We start from the raw sequence: 9273 nt of genomic DNA, 5'->3' as shown, positions 1-9273 counted from the left end.
GGGAAGGGGAGTTGCACGCCGGGGAGGTAGGGGAGGTTGCACGCAGGGGAGGGCGGGGGAAAGGGAGTGGTGGCAGGGGAAGGTGGTAGTGGTGGTAGGGGAAGGTGGTGGTGGTGGTGGAAAAGGGGTTTTTGTTTTTTATTTTTCTTTTAATTTATCTATTTTTTTTCTTTTAATTTTTTTTTAGGCAAATTTGTAAAAAAAAACCTTTTAAAAGCACCATTTTGCGAAAAAAAGCCTTTTAAAAACTTTTTGGTTAAAAAAAACCACCACATTCATTTTTTTTGCGAGAGGAAACCTATTCCTTTAATTACCCTCTAATTTACATAATTAAACTCTAATTCTTCTAATTAACCTCTAACCCACCAAATTACTAAATAATTAGATTTAATTAATACATATAAAAAATATTACCACTCCTTCCTTCTCCCTTCCTCCCTCCCCTTACTCCTCCTTCCTCCTCCCATGAAATCAACCCCTCCCCCACAGGACCCGCTGTCCGGATTTCCACCTCCGACAACCTCCACCTCCACACGACCCTCCTTTTCCCCTTAATCACATCCCAACAACCATCTCCTTGATTTTGAAAAACCCTAGAAAATTGATTTGGGGTTTTTTTTTATTTTGTGCATCTTTCTTACAATTGATGCTTGTTTTTGTTTTGATTATGTATGTATGGAATGTTAGGGTGATTTAGAAACAAATTGAAATTGATTTGCACTTGATTTGAGTATGTTTAAGTATATAAGATCCAAAAATTCGAAAAAGGGAGGTGGTGGTTGCCAACGAGGATAAGGGGGAAAGGGATGGTAGTCCACCGGCAGTGGAGGTAGCTGCCGGAGGTGGGGGGATCTGGGCGGCAGGTCCGGTGGGTGAGGAGGTTGCTTGAAAGGGAGGGGGAAAGGGAGGAAGAAGGGGAAGGGTGATTGGTTGGTGGTTGGGGTGGTGGTTCTTTTTATGTATAAATTAAATATAATTATTAAGTAATTGGGTGGGTTAGTGGTTAATTAGAAGAAATGGGAGGAAATTAGAGTCTGATTAAGTTAATTAGAGGATAATTAAGGAAATAGGTTTCCTTTCGCAAAAAAAATAAACGTGGTGATTTTTTTTAACCAAAAAGCTTTTAAAAGGTTTATTTTCGCAAAATGGTGCTTTTAAAAGGATTTTTTTGACAAATTTACCTTTTTTTAATAATTTAATCAATTGACCTATTAGTAGCTGACACGTGGCATATAATATAACTTACAAAAACAGGCCATCTACAGGTGATGGACCTGTTAAAAAAGGTAGGGTATAAAGGTTGGATTTTTATTGTCAGACCGCGCAAAGGTTGGATTTTTAGTTTCCATTTTTCCACAATTTTATTCAACTCTATTCAATTGTAGAGCCCACAATAATGAAAAAGTTGTTGATTTATTCACGAAAATGCCCCTATGAGAAACAAATTTCATATATCAATATGAGAAATAGGGATTTTTTTTCACTGCGAAAATGCCAGTTACGCATTGGTTAAATGATAGTGATGTTAACTTTTTACATGAATTTAGTTCAAGAAAAATTGACTTTATAATGATCAAATTTAATTATTACATACAAATTAAAGTTATACTTGAAAACTTTTTAAAACAACAATAAATCAAAGGATTTTTTGACTTTTACCACCAAAAAAAAAAAAAAATTGCTTTATACTATCAAAACTTCTAAAACTTTTATTTTACCACCAAAAAAATTATTAGTTTTTTACACCTAATGTCAAGAAAACCCTTAAATCTAACGGTTTAAAAAAACCGACTTTAGTGCGCAAAACATGTTATTCATAAGTTTAAAAAGGCATTTTGGCCTTATGGGTCCAATGTGAGGTCAGAATTGACATAAAATGATCGAAAATGGCCCGTTTTGTGTTTAACGCAAATCAAGATATTTTTAAGTATAAAAAACGAGCCATTATTTATGATCATTCTTTGTCAATTCTGACCTCAAATTGGAATCTAAGGGCCAAAATGTCCCTCCAAAGCCCCTAAAGATCATGTGTTTGGCACGAAAATCGAAGAATTTAACAAAATTCCATTAGGTTTACTCACCAGGTCATAGTCGAACGATTCGTTCAAGATCATAGAAGCAATGCTGCAGAAAAAGAAGATTTGTATTTCGACAACAGTTGGTGAAAAACATTTTTATTTTTTTTTTTGTAGTAAAATGACTAGTAGAAAAAAGCAATTCCCCACCGGTTCAAAACCGTCCCTATGCCACCGGTTTTGAACCGGTGGGCATTTGGGGGGTGGCAATACTCAGTTGAAAAAGCCACCGGTTCAAAACTGGTGGCAAAAACAATTCCCGCTTTATTTTTTTTTTGTATTACATATAAATGCCACCGGTTAACCGGTGGCAATGTACATTTATTATTATTTATTTTTTTTTGCCTTTTTCAAAAAGAAATATCATAGAATTAGAACATCAAAATAAAAATCAAACAATATCAATAAATATAATCGAAAATTTACAATATATAATCCAAAAAATTTACAGTATAGATCAATAAAATCGATCAATTATTTCCTCCAAAAAAATAAAAAAAATCAATCAATTACAACATGTAAAACAAAAAAAAAATACAATATAAATCAAAAAAAAATTACGATCTAAATCAATATTCTTCGACTTGATTATTCGATTTAAGATCTAAATCAATATACCTGCACCAATTAAAACAAAAAAAATAAATCGATCTGCATGTACCCTTAAATCGAATAAAATCAGTTAAAAAACCCACAAAAATAAAACAAAAATCCAGAAAAAAAAAAAAAAAAAAAAAAAAAAAAAAAAAAAAAACCAGAAATTTATGTTCAAGAACTCGGAAAATAGAAACCCAGGATATAAATCGAATTCAAATTGATTAAAATCAAAAAAATCGAATTAAAATCGATCAAAATCACCCCCAGAAAATTCCAAAATCGATCAAAATCACCCCAGAAAATTCCAAAATCAATTAAACCCATCAATTCTGAACAATATTACAACAATCAAACCCAAAAAAATCAAGAAATTAAACAAAAATAATTAAGCCCAGAAACCCTAGAAACATTAAACCTAGAAACATTGCATGCACTAAGCGAGGGTGTTGTTGTTGATGTCGAAGTTGGTGGCGGCGGTGGTTAGTGGTGGTGGTGGTGGTGAGACGAGACGAGACGAGGCGAGGGAGATAAGAGAGAAGGAGAGACGATGGAGAGGAGAGATAATTAAGAGGACGGCGGTGGTGATGGTGCTGTTGGTGAGACGAGAGAGCAGGAGATCGAGAGAGGGAGAGGAGATAACAGGAAGATCGAGAGAAGGGAGAGCATGCAGGATGATCAAAAGAGGGAGAGGAGAGAGCAGGAGAGAGAAGGAGTGAGGAGGAGGGAGGCTGGTGAGTGCGTGAATGAGGGTAGCTGGGTAGGGATAGGGTTTATATATGGTTTTTTTTTTAAATAAAATGCCATCGGTTCAAACCGGTGGGAATAATGGTTTTCCCACCAATTTGGTTTAAACTGGTGGCAAAAACCACTCCTCAAAATCCCGCCTATTTTTCTCCATAATTTCCCCACCGGTTTTTTAAAACCGGTGGCCTTGGGGCGGTGTCAGTCTTCTTTTTTCACCTAGTGAATAACAAAAGTTTTACTCCTTCCGTCCCAAATTACTCGCAATGTTTTGACTTTTTGCACTATTCACACATTCATTTTGACAATCTTTTTTAGCTATTATATAAAAGTTAATGTAATCATGTAAGATGTTGTTGGGTTTATTTTAATGTACAGTTTCTTAATATAAAATTTTAAAGGCTTTATAAATATATAATAAAAGATATCGACGGTCAAACATGTGCATCGGCAAGCGTGTTCAGTCAAAATGTTGCAAGTAAACTGAGACAAAGATAGTATAAGTTTTGGTAGTAAAAAATAATTTTTTTTTCTTTATTTATTTTTTGTGGCAAAAGTCAAAAAAAAAAAAAAAAAAAAAAAAAAAAAAAAAAAAAAAAAAAAAAAAAACCTGAATCAAATGATAAAACAAAAAAAATAAAATAAAAAAAGCGAAACAAAATCAAGGAAATCCATTAATGCAAAATTACTGAAACAATAGGATATGATAAAGGCATAACAATATATTACAGTTTTATGGCCACACAAAGTCCAAAACCAGGTGGAAGCTTAAGCTCTTGGGTGTTAACACCAGCTACCGGAGGCAGTGTACGAGTATCGATGCAGCTCAATCCGTCACAACATGTATACTGGCCATAAGGATGACAAAGTTGATTATTTTTTCGACACTCATCAGTTGATGGTGGTTGTTCACCTAAAGGTAAACATAAACCAACGCCTATTGGAAGCATTGGATCCCCTAAAACGCAATTTAATCCTTTGCAACAATTGTAATCACCATGACCTACACACAATTCAGTTTCATTCCTACACATAGGCGACGACGATGGTGGTGGTGGATGCTCATAATATCCGGTAGACTTGTAATTTGTTGCCAAGGTTGGGACTGGAAATATTGAAAACCAATAATATGTTACTCGGACTCTTCAAGACACTTCATTTTGATTCAAAATCAAACATATAGTCCATAAAGTAGCCAAGTCCAACATTTTAACATGTACATGATACCCGAGTCCAATTATCATACAACAAAGTATTCTATATGTACATATTAATAAGTCATATGCACGCAATCTAGATCTATATATGCACGTGATACGTACAAGCATGACATTATTTTTCCTCTGTTTCACAATAGATAAATACACTGTTTTGACTTTTATACTTTGTAACAGATCACTTTGAACTCTATGGCCATCAATTTATATATACAATATAATATAATGAAAATAAACTTTAACTTAATATGTTTTGAAATATTCTTGTACATCGAAACCAATCCAACAGTATGTAATTACATATACTTACATATTCAATTTTATGCATATGAATTGAAAGAAAGTATAGTATAGTTAAAGTTAACAAATAAATATTACGAGTACAAATTTAAAAAGTTAAAACATTACATCTATTGGAGTAGTTCTCTCTCCATCCATTTTTGTTTTTTATATTAAGTCAAATCGTAAAATCAAAAAGGAATAGACACTAGGCGAAAAATAGGGTTGGCCACCGGTTCAAAACCCCCCTTTGCCACCGGTTTTGAACCGCTGGCCAGTGGGGGGGTGGCAAAACCTAGCACAAAAGGCCACCGGTTCAAAACCGGTGGCAAAAACTAGTATTGCCACCGGTTAACCGGTGGCAAAACCCTTCCCGGTTTTTTTTTGTAATGGTTATTGGCACCGGTTCCTGTTCAAAACCGGTGCCAATAATGGCCCAAAAAAATAAAAAATAAAAATTATTTTTTTTTTGCATTTTTTCCACTTAAATTGATATACAAACACCAACATATATATAAACTTACATATTTTCATTAAAAAAGGCTGTAATATTACAATTTTGGTCCCAAAAAAAAAAAAAAAAAATACAAGTCACTGTTAAATACAAGTCACACCAAATCACCAATGTAACACCTGTCGAGGCAGCAACTGCAGCAGCGAGCCTTGGCGAGGCAGCAGCGGCGTTGTGTATAGATAACATCTTCCGACAGCCACCTGCATCAACAAACGAAGATAAGAGATCACGAAGTGTGTATTAATCAAAGACAACAAGCAGGGCAATACTACCTTAAATTCAACCATATATACATGCAGTAAGGAAGACCGAGAAGAAAAGCCTTGGCAAAATACATTTTCATACTCTAAAAGATTCTTAACACAGAGAAAGGACCAACCTAATTTTTGATTCAGCCTCTCCTGTAACCCACCTCCCCCTCCTCCATCCATTACTTTGCTTTCCTCAAAGGTTATAGATTAATAATCAAGCAAAACAAGTAGAGCATCGGCAAAGTAGTAGCAGTTGCAGCCTTGCTAGGGATGCAGCAGCAGCCTCAGCAGGGCTGCAGTAGCTGCAACTTGGCCAAGCCAGCTGCAGCAACAGGCTTGGCAGGGCAGCAGAATCTGCAGCCTTTCCAGGCCAGCTGCAGCGGTATCCTCAGCATGGCAACAGTAGCTAAGTCAGCAAATTCACCTAATGAGTTACGTATAGCAAATTAAGCAAAATAATTTTTATTTTTTTTACCAAAAACTGAAGTAGCAAGAATTAGTATCTTATCTCAAATTACACTAATTTCTACAAAACTTAATGAAAAAATCAACATAGCTAACAGAGTTTCAAAATGCATCATTAACACATGTAAATAACAATAAGATGATAGCCCAAATTGAATATGATATTGGCATTTACTCAACTCAAATTATACCAAAGCATAACCAATTCAATTTCAAGAGAGCCAAATTACACCAAGCATAACAATTCAATGTGATACTGGCTCCCTTTCTACTCAAATTACCACCCCCAAACAATATAATCAAAACCTATTTCAAAATCCACTTTGAAATTAGTTCCTTTCTACTCAAATTACACCAAAGCAAATCAATCCCACTTGAACACAATCATAGAATTAATATTGTTTTAATTCAAAGAGATTTGATATTGTTTTAAGCTACTTGTATAGATTAATAACAAAATCATTGTTATTAGGAAAATTTTAAAGGGACCAAGCTCATTCACAATATGTTAACCAAATAATACAAAATATTTGCTTCAATGGCAACACGTACTGCAGTTTCATGATTCTCATCAAGTAGCTCCTACCATTGGCTAATAGTTCAATTTATTTATGCATTTCTAATTAGTGGACAAAACATGAAGAACTATTTGATACCTAACTCTTGGCATGAGGGATTACTCTTGGCTGATTAGTTAATGGCGACTATATAAAAGTTAAACATATGTATTGTTGGAAGAAAGAAAAACATTTGAACAAGCATGTAACCAAATAAGCCCTTTGTCCCATCAAATGCAAAGAGAGTAAAGTGATTGTGCAAACCTTGAGCTGTGCCTTGCCAGGAGCAGATATTGCAGGTCTTTCAGGCTCTTTATAATCAAGATGAGGGGCAAAGTCCACCTCACAGTCTGTCTCGATTATACTGATTGCATGAGAGGGCTTTGTTTCAATAATGTCAACGTAATACTTCTAGTTGTTATATGCCACCATGATGCTGTCTCTAGAGGTCAAGCATGAATAATTTCTCAAAAAGTAGTCTTCAAACTGCACAAGGAGATAAGTACACAATGGTAAGAAAAACTGAAGTATATTTACCTAACCACACACCATTATAAAAGATGCAGAGAATTGATGACTAGACTCCAAAATCGTATAGATGATCTACTTGTGATGTGAAAGAAATAGCAAGTGCAACACATTCAACCAAGCAATAACTTGAGTCAAGAAGCACATGGATGCATGAAACTAAAAAGAATCAATATAGCATTCTGCTGACATGCACAACCTCAATCTGCCAATTACATTCTCAAACTGCCAATATTCTAATGTTACTCCAACTTCCTACAGCTCCGGTATAGAATTGGCTCCAATATCCACCACAATCAAATTTCAATATCCAAATCAGATATGACAGGAACTGAAACTATTCAATTAATCATTAAAGCTACAATTGTTCACTCTATCAAATTTATCGAGACTGAGACATAATAAGTCACTCTTCTTTTTTTTTTTTTTTTTTTTTTGAGGAAACATAATAAGTCACTCTTGTCGTGTATAACTCCCAAAGTCACAGAATTTATGAACATATCATGAACATAAAACCATTCAACCAACAAACAAACTGACAGCAGGGTCGTTTACCTTTGATAAAACATTTAAAATCAGGAGCAAACAAGATTTCCTGCTCCCAACTAACATGACAAGAACTAAATTATTACCACATAAGCTAGAAACACTAATTTGCCAAATTATAACTACAGCTCTTGTGACTTTGGGAGTTGTGGTCTTGCACGATAGATCTCCCTGGGTGCATGCAATATCCACATGTGCTATATCCTATAAAGCATTAAAAACGAACTACTGTGGGGTTTGTAAAGTATACCTGAAGTTAGTTAGAGTTAAAAGCTGTGTGATTTCCTTGTAAAGCTCCCTCTTCGTTACATGTTGAAAATACTTTCAAATCACCACACAAGTATCTCAACCGCCTTGGACTTGTCTTGCCTAACAAATTCAAACAAACACCACAATTTTAATACCAAGTTCTGCTTCTCTTTGATCTCAACATCTTACTTTCACTTCATCTATAATAATATCAATCAGATTGTGATCAAATAATCACAAAATTCATCTAAACTACTCCACAAATTACCAACAATTTAATCTTAACTGTGTTTTGTGGTCAAATTACAAGAAAATTCATTAAAATTACTCCAGGAATCACCAGAATTTATTTAATATATAGCACTCAGTTTTATGAACATTCACCTAAATTACTCTACACATTGCCAGAAATTTATCTAATTTACTCATTTTTGAGGTCAAATTTCCATAATATTTGTCTAAATTACTCTACAAATTGTAATTATCAATAAACCACTAGTTTTATCAATGAAGATTAATTAAATTACAGGAAAAATTCACAAAATAGGAAAAAATGATTCTTATGAGAAACATGAATTATGCATAACAAAATGTTTACCTGAATCGTCGTCATCATCATTTCAAATATTAGGGTTTGTACATTCCGATTGATGATTTGTCAAATTCATAGCTGAAAATTCGAATCAAGAGTTCTTTCACTTCCCATTCATTCGAATTCAATTCCCATACATACAAATTACAATAATTATCAAAACAAGAGGGACAAAATCAAATTCAAAATCAAACATCACATACAAATCTAAACTCAAAAACAACGACCCAAATCATAAAATCAAAAATCAAAACCCAAAAACTCAACAAAATCGAAACCCTAACCTAAATTATACAAAATTAACAAAACAAAGGAGGGTTAAACCTTGTGAGGAGCAGCGTCTCCATTAGAGATCTAGGCATCGTTCTCCTAGTTTTTTAAGGGCTTATGCCATTAGTGACGACTGCGGTGGTGGTGGCGGAAAGCTAGGAGGAAGAGAGAGGAGGGTTGCGTTGGTGGTGACTGCGGTGGGAAGCTAGGATAGAGAGAGAGGAGGGTTGCGCTGGTGGTGGCTGCGGTGGAGCAAGAAGAGAGAGGAGAAGGAGAGTTCAAGAGGTGAGGAGAGGAGAGAGAACGTGTGAGTTAGAGATAGAGAGGGAAGAGCGAGGATAGAGAGCGTGAAATGGTAGGTTTTTTTTTTTTTTTTTTAATATACTTAGTTA

At 34.7% G+C, this 9273-nt stretch overlaps 1 long non-coding RNA gene across 3 annotated transcripts; it reads right to left on the bottom strand.

The window, feature by feature from the left end:
* Window positions 1-5438: 5438 nt before the first annotated feature.
* On the bottom strand, window positions 5439-9180 carry LOC145606099 (uncharacterized). 3 transcript variants are annotated; one of them, XR_014105214.1, is made up of 5 exons: window positions 8936-9180; window positions 8618-8717; window positions 8021-8139; window positions 6961-7182; window positions 5439-5623 (listed from the first exon to the last, which is right to left on the bottom strand). It is a non-coding gene; the product is annotated as an uncharacterized LOC145606099 (long non-coding RNA). The 3 variants fall into 3 exon arrangements; XR_014105213.1 differs by having other exon boundaries at window positions 8618-8689; XR_014105212.1 differs by having other exon boundaries at window positions 8618-9179.
* Window positions 9181-9273: the final 93 nt, after the last annotated feature.

The sequence above is a fragment of the Chenopodium album genome, chromosome 22 (assembly GCF_948465745.1).
Source record: "Chenopodium album chromosome 22, dcCheAlbu1.1, whole genome shotgun sequence".
Taxonomy (NCBI): Eukaryota; Viridiplantae; Streptophyta; class Magnoliopsida; order Caryophyllales; family Amaranthaceae; genus Chenopodium; species Chenopodium album.
Note: the sequence above shows the minus strand (reverse complement) of the source record. Positions and strands in the feature narration are given on the sequence as shown.